Below are 14,298 nucleotides of genomic sequence, written 5' to 3'. Positions count from 1 at the left end.
CCCCCCCCCCCCACAGCTGTTCCCCCACGCTGCGTCCCCATTGTCCTTTGTTCTCCCACCCTCCCCAATTGTCCATTGTTCTCCCCCCCACACACCGGGTCCTCCGTTGTTCTTCCGCTCCCCCCTCACAGTGGTCCTCCACGCCGGGTGTAGGTCCTTGAAAGTGGAGTCGCAGGTAGATAGGCATTTGGTTAAAAGGCATTTGGCACATTGCCCTTCATCAGTCAGAGTATCGAATATAGAAGTTGGGAGGTCATGTTGCAGTTGTGTAAGGCGTTGGTGAGGCCACATTTATTGTGTTCAGTTCTGTTATAGAAAAGATGTTGTCAAGCTGGAAAGGGTACAGGGAAGATTTACAAGGATGTTGTCAGGGCTAGTGGCTCTGAGCTGTAGGACGAGGTTGAGTAGGCTGAGACACTATTCCTTGGCATGCAGGAGGATAAGGGTTAATCTTATCGAGCTGTATAAAATCATGAGATGAATAGATCTGGTAGATGCAGAGTCTCTTGCCCAAAGTAGGGTGAATCAAAGACCAGAGGACATAAGTTTAAGGTGAAGGGCAAAAGATTTAATAGGAATCTGTGCAGTAACCTTTTCACATAAAGCATGGTGGGTGTGTGGAACATGCTGCCAGAGTCGAGGTAGAGGCAATCTCAACATTTAGGAAACAATTAGACAGGTACATAGATAGGACAGGTTTGGAAGTATATGAACCAAACACGGGCAGGTGGGATTAGTGTAGCTGGGGCATGTTAGCTGGTTTGGGCAAGTTGGGCCGAAGGGCCTGTTCCCACACTATCATTCTATGACAATGACTCTATTCACAATTATTAATACTAATAATTCAATTTTCTGAGCATTGTCTGCTCCCACTGCAGAAGTAATATCTACAGCAGTATCTTCCACACAATGCTGATAAGCCAAAGACACGGGAATATTCCTAATCAACTCTGAGATGGTGTGCAAATAGTTACTTCCATGTAGAATGTACAACATGCAGATGTACAAACCAGATTATTAATGCTCACTATTCTGCATTAAATGCTACAATCCTCATCAAATACCATGCCAACCACTGACACTTTATCTCTACATAAAGCAAACAATCGACGATCAATTTCAGAATATATAGACAATTTATTTACCAAACTTCCATTCCATTAAGTTGGGCTAGAACACCTAACTACTGACTGGATGATGATAAGAAAGCCAGATTGGCAGAGGTGCTCGCCTTATGCAGAACTAATAACCTAACAAATTCACATTGTCAATGAAGCTGGTCCCCTACCATGCTTCTCCTAGCTTTTATATCAACAGATGAGAGGCTGCAATAGAGATGTTTCAGCAAAGCTGACCTGCTGAGTAAGACACTGAAAAAAAAAATAGGCTTGGTCCAGTAAATGGAGCAGCAGATAACAATGGGAGGTAACTTTCAAATCCTCAAGATTTTCAAACATGGTGACTGCAGACATTCATCTTATCCCGACCAGACAAACAAAGTTAATTAAAAAATAAACATATTTTTCGCAGAGAACAGCAAAACATACTTTGATCCGTTCGAGATGAAACGTTCCACTCCTGGACATCTGAAACCCCCGCCTCACTACCACTATGGTCGATAGTGCCTTCACCCACATCTCCTCCATTTCCTGCACTCAGTCCACTTCTTGGCCCTTACCTTTCATTCCACCAGCCTCCGTAATAAGCACATAATTCTTTGCCATTTCTGCCAGTTGCTACAGGATCCCACCACCAGGCACATCTTCCCCTCCCTATCACTGTACGCTTTCTGCAAGAATCACTCTTACCACGACTCCCAGGTTCGCTCATCACTCCACAAGAACTTTCCCCAGCAACCGTAGGTATAACACCTCTCCTGCAACCTCCTCCCTCACCTCCATCCTGGGAACTAAACAGCTCTTCCAGATGTGACAGATATTCCCATACATCTTCTCCAAACTCATCTATTGCCTTCGGTTCTCTCAGCTTTATATCAGCGAGATTAAGCATCGACTGCTTTGCTGAGCCCCCATGAAGCCTTCTTCCCTTTTGTCCACCCCAGCTTTTCCCATCTGCCCATCTTCCTTCCCTAATTTGGTTCAATTCTTCAGCTTCCTTTCTTTAACAGATTCCTTCACATGTAGCTCTTTGTTGCCTTCCCATCACCTCCCAGCCTGTCACTATCTCTAATCTTCCCTCCCCACCCGATGACATCTTCCAACAAACTCCTCCTTACCTAGATCCACCCATCACTTGCTAGTCCTTGCTCTGTCCTTTCCCCTCACCTCTTTTTATACTGGCCATTTTCCCTCTATTCTTTCAGTCCAGGTGAACGGTCCTGACATGAAACACCAACCGCCCATTTCCCGCCACTGATGTTGCCTGATCCACAGAATTCCACAAGCATATTTTTACTCCAGATTCCAGCATCTGCAGTCTCATGTTTTCAAACCTCAACAAATAATAGTTGGTCACTTTCTGCTTCAGCTTTCAATAAAACCTATGTAACATAGTATACCATTAAATTAAAATAGCAACACAAAAATGAATTTTGATTCTATGCAACTGTCCATTGTATTCACCAATTATTCAGAATATCTCTTGCTGGGTAATATATAAAATGCAGTCTTAAGTTATGAAAATACTTAAATAACTTTTATAATGTTTCATTTCACACACTGGAATGGTAGACAAGACTTAAAACAGCTACGATTAGCTTTATAATTCTCATAATTCGTATTATAATGCGCAGTCTCAGCATGCACAAGACCCTAAAAACAGAAGACAAATCAAACATTCATACTAAATAGGTGCTGTTGTTAACACTACAGAACTATATGGGCAGCAGAGTGAGGCAGCGGTAGAGCTGCTGCCTTCCAGCTCCAGAGACCAGAGTTCGATCCTGACTATGGGTGCTGTCTGTATGGAGCTTGTACATTCTTCCTGTGACCGCATGTGTTTCCTCCGAGTGCTCCAGTTTCCTCCCACATTTCAAAGACATGTAGATTTATAGGTTGACATAAAATGCTGGAGTAACTCAGCAGGTCAGACAGCATCTCTGAAGAGAAGGAATGGGTGACGTTTTGGGTTGAGACCCTTCTTCAGACTGATGTCAGGGAAGGGACGGGACAAAGATAGGATGTAGTCAGAGATAGGAAGACTAGTGCGAGAACTGGGAAGGGAGAGGGGATAGAAAGGGAAAGCAGGGACTATCTGAAGTTAGAGACGTCAATGTTCATACTGCTGGGGTGTAAACTACCCAAACGAAATATGAATTGCTGTTCCTTCAATTTGCGCTGGGCCTCACTCTGACAATGGAGGAGGCCCAGGACAGGAAGGTCAAATTGGGAATGGGAGGGGGAGTTGAAGTGCTGAGCCACCGGGAGATCAGGTTGGTTAAGACGGACTTGGCTGAGGTGTTGAGCGAAACGATCGCCGAGCCTCTGCTTGGTTTCGCCGATGAAGAGAAGTTGACGCCTGGAACAACGGCTACAGTAGATGAGGTTGGAAGAGGTGCAGGTGAACCTTTGCCTCACCTGGAAAGACTGTTTGGGTCCTTGGATGGAATCGAGAGGGGGGGGGGGGGTAAAGAGACAAATGTTGCATCTCCTGCAGTTGCAGGGGAAAGTACCTGGGGAGGGGCTGGTTTGGGTGGGAAGGGACAAGTGGACAAGGAAGTTTCGGATGGAACGGTTGTTGTAGCAGGTTTATAGGTTGTTTGTAGGAAAGAACTGCAGATGCTAGCTTAAATCGAAGGTAGACACAAAATGCTGAAGTTATTCAGCGGGACAGGCAGCATCTCTGGAGAGAAGGAATGGGTGACATTTCAGGTCGAGACTTCTTAAGACTGATGTCAGGTGAGTGGGCAGTACAGAGATTAAACATGAATGGACCCCCAATCCAATAATTCACAGCTTGATATTATCATTACTTTTTTTAATGATAAGATAAAGAAAAACAATGAAGATCTTAATTTAACCAAAAGGGAATGGGAAATTCCAAAGGAAGCGGAAAATTATAAGAGAACATTAAATTCCAGCACTTAAATCAAGTTATAACTCATTTCTATTTGCTATATTAGTGATAAATAATGCTTGTGATTGTACAGATTGCAAGTTGCAGCAAATGCACACAGATTTTGAATAATTGCAAAATAAGCTTTTTGACGGCGGGCAGTGAGGGAGGAAGTTTAAGCCATTATTAGCACTTGCGAGGGCCAGACATCACAGCCCACATGAATGGAGGTGATCAGCAAAGAGGAAAGACTGCTTAATTCCATAAGGAGTTCAAAGTGGTGCACAATTCTCTACTTTAGGAACCCAGACGTTCCAAATGTACACAATGTATTGACAACCCTGACAGGAACTAATAAGCAATCAAACATATTTCAGAACATGATGGAACATGAAAACTACTCAATAAACCAAAGTTCTACTTGGAAAAATATTGACTTTTTAAAAAAACAACACAGCACCCTCCCCTGAGCAATTTATAATACCACCCTCCTCCCCTCAATATCCTAGAACAAATAACTTTAAGGGGGCGGGGGGTGGAATTAATAAATTAACCTCCAGTATTTTAGACAAATCTGCAGAATAAATGAAAATGTTCATCATTATTACAATATTTCAGAGGAATATTCACGCCCAGTGACTGCAATATTATAGTCATGCTTCATAAATTTTAGAATAGTAAAAAAGGTCCACTCTTTATTTGGCTTTAAATATTAGCACGGGTATTTCTATACTGTCTCTATTACAGCTCCTTCCTAACACCACTAGTTTTCCATTTGAAGTACATTAAATAAATACATTGCCCCAGCACACATTACACATGAATAAAAAACTACAATTTAAGAATGTTTTCACATAATACAGCAAAACATATATATTGTAATAAATAACATTACAGATTAAGAAATACAGATGAGAAATAGTGCCCTGAAGTCTTAAAATATGCATTTTTAATAATATTCAGAAATCAAAAATTAAACAAAGTGAAACATACTGTCCCACCAAAATGAACCATTACAATGTGTGGAAATGAGGGTAAATCACCATGCTGCTCCCAATATTTTGTTTAGGAAGGTTTCTGCCCCAATATTTTCCCCATCAACCAAAATAGACAGACTTGAATTATTTTTAAAAATCTTGATCTATAATAAATGCATGAGAATGAAAAGACATTATTGCCGGCTCACATCTCAGATAAAGCCAGTAAAGTCTGTAGATTTATTTCACGTTGATAAAACCCAAAAAGCTGTAGGGCATTTATGCACTCAGGAAACAATCAGAGATGTACATTTTATTCAATTATATAGTCTTGGATAGGAAGATTTCATTTAACTCCTTATTTGTCCATGCTGGTTTTCTCCTTGGATCAAATAATAGCAAAGATTGATTCTATTTTACCTTAAGATCTAGTTTGTGGCTATCTCCATGGTTACCATATATTGTAATTCTTTTACATTCACTTCAACATACAATTATTAATCCTTTCACTTGTAGCTCCGATACTTACAACCAACCTACTTCTATTCTATAAACATAACTGAAGATTACAAGGATTTGGAAAAAATCCTCCACTGAAAAGAGATAGCAAAAGCAGTGGCAAGATGATTCCGCATCTTCCTTTTTCCTACATGGCACATTTATTTAATGAATGTGGATAACTTCATTAACGTATCAATTTTGAGTCAACTAATTATAAATGAATTCCCAAAATGGATTTCTAACTTTGATTTTTTTCGTATTTGAAATTTCAATATTATTACATCAAGTTAAAATGGTTAGCAACTAGGAGATCTAACCGGCGAGAGAGATAGATATGTATCAAAGATCGTTCAAATGAATGAGGGCAGGGTGAAAGTTATTTGTAAAGTTGATGATGTATATTTGATCCATATGCCAAATAATGTGAGGATTAACTATCTCCCATAAATATTCACAAACATACATCAAACTGCCACTGTATGTTTCTTTTTTTTCCTAATCAGATGTGCAGCACTTTGGTCAACGTGGGTTGTTTTTAAATGTGCTATACAAATAAAATTGACTTGACTTGACTTGATTAATTTTCAGTGTTACCATTAACCATTAACAAAGCAGCCATATTAACATTGCCAAGATTAAGTCAGTGGCTGAGTGTTGAGACCAGGGTTTTATTTCCTCAGTCTAACACCCCTGCCACTCGCATCATGGATCAAGTCAGAATCAAGGAGGAATAATTCAATTTACCTTGATAGATGCAGATACAACACAGCCTAAGGAGCTCAACACCATCCTCAACAAGGCAGTCTACTGTTTGTTATTTCAATCCACTGCCTTAAACTTCTATACTCTCCACCATATTTTGTGTATACTATCTAAATGAATCTCTGAACCATTATCACACAATTCTCTAAATGAAACTTTTTTGAGAATATGTTTACTGCAATTCTAATTTTTTTTTCTATTCTGTTTTGTAGTTTTAGCACAATCCACAGGCTTGCCACTTTCATTTCACTGCACATCTTGTATATGTATGTGACAAATAAAGTTGACTTGACTTAACTTAAATGTCTCAGAGGAAAACAAGGGTAACTACAATTATGAATGAAGACAGACTTTCCAACTATGCTAGGTCCCTGGAGAACCATACCTGGTTCCGGTTTCACCAGCCATTCATCTCTCCCATAATGAATCCTGTCACCTCCTTCCTTACCAATCAGATTCCAGCACGGGTATCTCTCGCGTTTCCTGTTTCTCAGATATCTGCTCTCACTTCACCTCTCTCCAAACAGAAAGTCTCAGTCTTCACCTATTATCCCACTAACCTCCACATCCTGCACATGACTCTGTCATATCCATCAGTTGCAATGAGAATCCATCATTAGCCACATCTTCTCCTCCACATCCACCTCCACCCTTCGTGTAACCAACTCTTCTTGACTTCTTGGTCCACTCAGTCCTTCCAGATAATGCAAAGATTCGCCTGCACCTCCTCCAAGCTGGTCTACTGCATTTGGTTTTCCCTCCTCTACAATGGTGAGGCCAAGTGCAGACAAGCAATCAATTTGCAGAGCACAAACACACTGTCCACAATGGCCAACTCAAACACCATTTCAATTATCTTTTCCATTCCCACACCGACCTGTGCACCTTTGCCTTCTCCACTGCCAGGGTGAAACCAATGCAACCATTGGAAGGACAAAGTCTGATGAAGGGTCTCAACCTGAAACCTCGCCTATCCACGCTCTCCAGAGATGCTATCTGACTTGCTGAGTTACTCCAGCACTTGGGTCTTCTTTTGTAAACCAGTATACTTGCAGTTCCTTGCATCTCCTTATTGGAAGAACATCTCCTTATTTGAAGTATCCCACAGCAGGGTGTCAACCTAAAATGTTGACTATTCTTTTCCATTCATTGATGCTGGTCGACCTGCTAACCTCCTCCAGTAGACTATTTGTTGCTATCTTCTCATTCCATTTGCCTTTACCTTCTTTATAAATTTTACGTATGTTATCAAGCCATAGCACAAAGAAAGATGGTTGTAGCTATCAGCTACGAATCATCCCAACCCCAAGTCATCACTACAGAAGTTCCTGAGACCAATGTTCTAGGCCTAACCATCTTCAGCTGTATCATCAATGACTTCCCTTCCACCACAAGATCAGAAGTGGGGACATCTGTTAATTATTGTACAATGGTCAATGCCTTCACAACTCCTAAGGTAATTAAGTAATCAAGGTCCACGTGCAATAACGACAAGACTATATTCAGGCTTGGGCTGATAAGTGACATGCAACATTTAAACAGCAAAAGTGATGATCAATGATCGTCTCTCACAAAAGAGTGTCTGACCACTTGGCTTATTCTTTTGCATTATATATTGCCATATCTTCCACCAATATCTTGTAGATCATCATTTGTCAACATTGGATCAGCCACAGAAACACTGAATACCAGAGTAGGTAAGAGAAGTGGCAATAAAGTGATTTTAGTTTAGTTTAGAGATACAGCGCGGAAACAGTCCCTTCAGCCCACCGAGACCGCACCGACCAGCCATCCCCGCACATTAACACTATCCTACACACATTAGGGTCAATTTTTTGCACTTATATCAAGCCAATTAACGTACAAACCAGTACATCTTTGGAGAGCGGGAGAAAACTGAAGATCTCTGAGAAAACCCCGCGGTCACGGGAGAACATACAAACTCCATACAGACAAGCACCTGTAGTCGAGTTCAAACCTGGGTCTCTGGCTCTGCAAGCACAGTAAGGCAGCAACTCTACCGCTGCACCACCGTGCCGCTCTTTCAATGAAGAAAATATTTTTTCCCCTTTTGAGATCAGGAGCATGCATGAGCTCTAGCCCATTGTGGACATTAGACTTTGTCTACGGAACTGATGTGCGAAAATGCTTAGAACTATATTCTGCACTTTGTATCTTACCCTTTGGTCTTTCTATTGTACTGGAGTTTGACCTGATTGTATTTATGTACAGTATCTGATCTGATTGGATAGCATGCTAAACAAAGCTTTTCACTGTGCCGCTGTCTAAGTAATAATAAATCTAAACAGATGTTTTTTGTCTCCAACCTAAAACATTAACTTGTTTCTTTTTCCACAGATGCTACCTGACCTGCCAGCTATTTCCAAATTCTCTGTTTGCTTTTAAGTAGCTGGTCAGAGGTGGGTACCTTGCAGTGGATGATTCACCGCTGACACGCCAAAGCCTGTCTGCCATTTTCAAGGCACAAGTCAGACGAACAGTGGCATATTCTGCATGAATGCGCCATCAACAACTCTCAAGAAGCACACTATAAAGAAACAAGATGACGACTTGATTGGCATTCCCATCAACATCCATAAATCTTCATTCCCTCCACCACCATCTATAAAATGTACTATAGTACTCATTCAAATTATTCCAACAGCTCCTCCCAGGCAATATGATTCTACCGCCAAGCCCAAGGGCATTAGGAGCAAGGAAGGGCCAGCGCCTCCAGGTTTACTCTCCAAATGAGAAACCATTCAGACTATGTCCCACTTGTCTTAAAATTATGAAACTCCCTTGCTAACAGTCAATAAATGCTGGCCTTACAAATAATGCTCAGAACCCATAAACAATTTTGTTTTAAAGTCCATAACTAAAATCTTTGCTTTTCCTGGCTAAAAATAAAGGTTAAGGAGATTGCAATTTCTCTTTTAGACATGCATAACAAAAAAATCTTAAGTATTCTTCAAATGACTCTCCTAAAACACTCATCCCTTAATTAGGTCCTGTAATTCAGCTACCTGATCTATGGTAGCAACTTAATAGCGATTTGTTTGTCCAAGGCCAGAACCGCCTCAAATAATTGCAGAACGTAGACAAGGTGTAATTGTAGTATTGGATGATGCAAGTTTGTCATTATTGAAAAAAACATAACTGATAGTTTCAGCAGGCCGGGCAACATTATGTCCAGGGTAGACACAAAATGCTGGAGTAACTCAGTGGGACAGGCAGCATCTCTGGAGAGAAGGAATGAGTGACATTTCAGGTCGAGACCCTACTTCAGACTGATCATTATGTCCAGGTTATGTTTGTTTTGTTATATTTAATATTGCAGGATTACTCTTTCCAATCACTCTGCCCCTAGGTGCAAAACATATCATACCAACAGCCTCATCTAAATCCTTAAATATGACCCTTTCATCCATGTTATTTATTTGAAAGCTTGCTTTGGGCTTCCTGTACATTCTATAAAAATAATAGCTACCAAACATGGATCTCCATGAGTAATCAAAAAACAATAATGAGCCAAGAAACATTCTTCCCATCTACCCTTCCATCTAATGTAACCTTCCTGCCTTCCTTTTGTCCAGTATTGGATCAAACAATGATTAAGCTTGTATCATTGTTTTAGTCCACAAAGATTATTATCCCTTAACCTATTGCACATCTTTGATCAGATGCAAGTACCTAGCAATGAACAGATTGCAAGGTTGGGAATGAAAGAAATCGAAAATATTTCCATGACACCAGTTTTTACTTTATTCTTAACTCAACCTGTACTTTCAATATTATAGTCAATACAATACAATAGACGATAGGTGCAGGAGTAGGCCATTTGGCCCTTTGAGCCAGCATCACCATTCAATGTGATCATGGCTGATCATTCTCAATCAGTACCCCGTTCCTGCCTTCTCCCCATACCCCCTGACTCCGCTATTCTTAAGAGCTCTATCTAGCTCTCTCTTGAATGCATTCAGAGAATTGGCCTCCACTGCCTTCTGAGGCAGAGAATTCCACAGATTCACAACTCTTATACGTTTCGATAAGATCCCCTCTCATCTTCCTAAATTCCAGTGTATACAAGCCTAGTCGCTCCAGTCTCTCAACATATGACAGTCCTGCCATTCCGGGAATTAACCTAGTAAACCTACACCTTCAATAGCAAGAATATCCTTCCTCAAATTTGGAGACCAAAACTGCACACAGTACTCCAGGTGCGGTCTCACTAGGGCCCTGTACAACTGCAGAAGGACCTCTTTGCTCCTATACTAACTCCTCTTGTTATGAAGGCCAACATTCCATTGGCTTTCTTCACTGCCTGCTGTACCTGCATGCTTCCTTTCAGTGACTGATGCACTAGGACACCCAGATCTCGTTGTATGTCCCCTTTTCCTAACTTGACACCATTCAGATAATAATCTGCCTTCCTTTTCTTACCACTAAAGTGGATAACCTCACACTTATCCACATTAAACTGCATCTGCCATGCATCCGCCCACTCACACAACCAGTCCAAGTCACCCAGCAACCTCACAGCATCTTCCTCACAGATCACACTGCCACCCAGCTTTGTATCATCTGCAAATTTGCTAATGGCACTTTTAATCCCTTCATCCAAGTCATTGATGTATATTGTAAATAGCTGCGGTCCCAGCACCAAGCCTTGCGGTACCCCACTAGTCACTGCCTGCCATTCTGAAAGGGACCCATTTAACCCCACTCTTTGCTTTCTGTCTGTCAACCAATTTTCTATCCATGTCAGTACCCTACCTCCAATACCATGCGCTCTAATTTTGCCCACCAATCTCCTATGTGGAACCTTGTCGAAGGCTTTCTGAAAGTCGAGGTACACCACATCCACCGGCTCTCCCCTGTCCATTTTCCTAGTTACATCCTAAAAATCCCCAAAGATTAGTCAAGCATGATTTCCCCTTCCTAAATCCATGCTGACTCGGAACGATCCTGTTACTGCTATCCAAATGCTCTGCAATTTCGTCTTTTATGATTGACTCCAGCATCTTCCCCACCACTGATGTCAGACTAACTGGTCTATAATTTCCCGTTTTCTCTCTCCCTCCTTTCTTAAAAAGTGGGATAACATTAGCTACCCTCCAATCCACAGGAACTGACCCTGAATATATAGAACATTGGAAAATTATCACCAATGTGTCCACAATTTCTAGAGCCACCTCCTTTAAGTACCCTGGGATGCAGACCATCAGGCCCTGGGGATTTATCAGCCTTCAGTCCCATCAGTCTACCCAAAACTTTTTCCTGCCTAATGTGGATTTCCTCCAGTTCCTCCGTCACCCTAGGATCTCTGGCCACTAGAACATCTGGGATATTATTTGTATCTTCCTTAGTGAAGACAGATCCAAAGTACCGGTTCAACTCGTCTGCCATTTCCTTGTTCCCCATAATAAATTCCCCTGCTTCTGTCTACAAGGGACCCACATTTGCCTTGATTATTTTTTTCCTCTTCACATACCTAAAAAAGCTTTTACTATCCTCCTTTATATTATTGGTCAGTTTACCCTCGTACCTCATCTTTTCTCCCCGTCTTGCCTTTTTAGTTATCTTCTGTTGTTGTTTAAAAGAGTCCCAATCCTCTGGCTTCCCACTCTTCTTTGCTATGTTATACTTCTTCTCTTTTATTTTTATGCTGTCCTTGACTTCCCTTGTCAGCCACGGGTGCCTCTTACTCCCCTTAGAATCTTTCCTCCTATAGTCAACCAGTATTACATGTTAATTAATATTTCCTAAACAGTTCAAACAGGACTGTAAACAACTAATCACAGATCATATACTGCTACTGATAATGTACTGTAGATGCAATAACATGAAATATACTGTGCTTACAAAGCTACAAGAATTTCAATAGTTCCCATTCATCCAGTGTATATAACAAATAAACACTCTTGACTGCTTTTAAGCATCTTTGCACTTCCACTTCCCAAGCAACTAATTCCATATTTATAAATATTCATGTTTTGACAATTAAATTCTGCACACAATTAGCTTTGTTATTTTAGTTAAAGACTGTATCTGTTGTTTTTCCAAAGAGCAATACGAAATGTAAACAATTGAACTTGTACATCATTTTAGAATTCAAAAGATTTATGACATTTAAGAATCATTCTTATTTTCATCAGGCTATTTTCCATGAGGACAGGATGCAAAACACCGTTTGGAAATACAACGTCAACTGACATCACTTCAATTATCTCAGACACACCAGAAAATCATTTTTCTTGCCAAGCTTACCCTTCCATTATCCAGGGTTTAACGTAAATGATCTTGTCTTCTAAAAGCAATAAATGCTGTTAAATATAAAACCACAGGAATGGATTGCACACATTTTACGTCTACAAATATCACATCACACCATGGTTCTCCCATGAAATCCTACTTTCCTGAGGATCACAGAACAATCTCACGCCCTTCCTAAAGCGTCAATCCTAGTACAGTGTGTAATAAGGAACTGTAGATGTTGGTTTAAACTGAAGATAGACACAAAAAGCTGGAGTAACTCAGTGGGACAGGCAGCATCTCTGGAGAGAAGGGATGGGTGACGTTACGGGTCGAAACCCTTCTTCAGGCTAGTACTAATTTCGCCACACCGATATAGTTCAGCATCCCCGAGTAATGATTCATCTGATAATAGTAACACATGTACATCCTTCTTTTGTTTTCATACCGGACACAAAAATAAATTAAAGCCTACCATCTCTGGTCTTGCTCAGGCTACAAATTATATAAAATACCTGTATCTCAGCTCACAATATTGCAAAATATGATGGGAAGCGCTATCTATAACCACAACGCCACGATTAAGAGCTTGTCATATGTCAATACCAAGGATGCATTCTCTTTCCCCAATGACTTTGTTCTATTTATACACCATTCAAACACATCGTTTACATCCAAAACACACTTGAGCGAGGAATGGAATTACAAACACGGGTGAAACCTGCTGCCGTCTGTTGTTCCCAGCCGCTACTCTGTGGGTTACATTCTTTATCTTCTCTCTTACCTCAAGCGGACTGCGCCGGTCTCGCCGTGTGGCGGCGACGCCGGAGGAACCTCGGTCGGCCTCGTTCACCGGCGGGTGAGGAGCAGGCCGCCATTCCCGGCTCTCGACCCTTCCATCCCCGGCAGACTGCACTATCAGTATCGCCTCAGACGTCGGTGCCGGCTTTCTTTTTAAATATATTTATGTGTGTAAAAAAAAAATTATATATATATATATATAATTCCTTCCCTCTGTCACAAAAACAAGATCATCACTAACACAACGGCTATTATGTTAGTGGGGTTTTTTCTTGTCAGCTTTTGCCGTCCGATATTGAGCCTCACTTCATTGAATAGAGAGCGCCGGGAACCTCAACGACTCTCAGCGCTGCAGCCGCGCGCTCCAACCTCCAGCGCCGCGAGCCAGCAGGCGGGCGGGCACGAGGGGCGGGACCGGATCCGCCGCCACGTCCCCACCCACCCCCCCACCCCCCCCCCCCCCCCCCCCCCCCGAGCAACCAATCACCTCGCAAAATTCCCTTCTCCCCACCCTCACTCCGATTGACGTGCTTGTGAACCAATCGGAATACAAAGCCGCGGTGACCGACGATGCAAACAGCCAATGAATTTGGTAAATAGGATTTAAAATATGATAATTATATAGAATATTCATATAATCTGGCCAATAGGGGCGGGGCGGAGCGGAGGCAAGCGGACTGGACTGAAGGTGGCATTGAAGTTGCTTGGGGGTGATCAATGATAACAGCGCCGCCTGCCAGGACGATACTAACCATCCTGAAGGGTCTCGACCCGAAACGTCACCCATTCCTTCTCTCCCGAGATGCTGCCTGACCTGCTGAGTTACTCCAGCATTTTGTGAATAAATACCTTCGATTTGTACCAGCATCTGCAGTTATTTTCTTATATCCTGATATGAATGATTCACTCAAACACATTTAAACATGAAGATATATTCTGTACGTTAAGTGAATTTTAATCTGTATTTGATTGGTATGTACAAAAATAG

At 41.5% G+C, this 14,298-nt stretch overlaps 1 protein-coding gene across 7 annotated transcripts in view; it reads right to left on the bottom strand.

Annotated features, from left to right (window-relative positions):
- The window catches only part of LOC144607700 (protein TANC2-like), a 458,126-nt gene extending 444,448 nt beyond the window's left edge, over positions 1–13,678 (bottom strand). For all 7 annotated transcript variants that reach the window (XM_078424723.1, XM_078424716.1, XM_078424717.1 and 4 more), the window contains exon 1: positions 13,294–13,678. The gene's annotated coding sequence lies outside the window, so the exon portion shown is untranslated. The remainder of the gene's footprint in view (positions 1–13,293) is intronic.
- Between the last annotated feature and the right edge of the window lie 620 nt (positions 13,679–14,298).

Source organism: Rhinoraja longicauda, chromosome 29 (assembly GCF_053455715.1).
Source record: "Rhinoraja longicauda isolate Sanriku21f chromosome 29, sRhiLon1.1, whole genome shotgun sequence".
NCBI lineage: Eukaryota > Metazoa > Chordata > Chondrichthyes > Rajiformes > Arhynchobatidae > Rhinoraja > Rhinoraja longicauda.
Note: the sequence above shows the minus strand (reverse complement) of the source record. Positions and strands in the feature narration are given on the sequence as shown.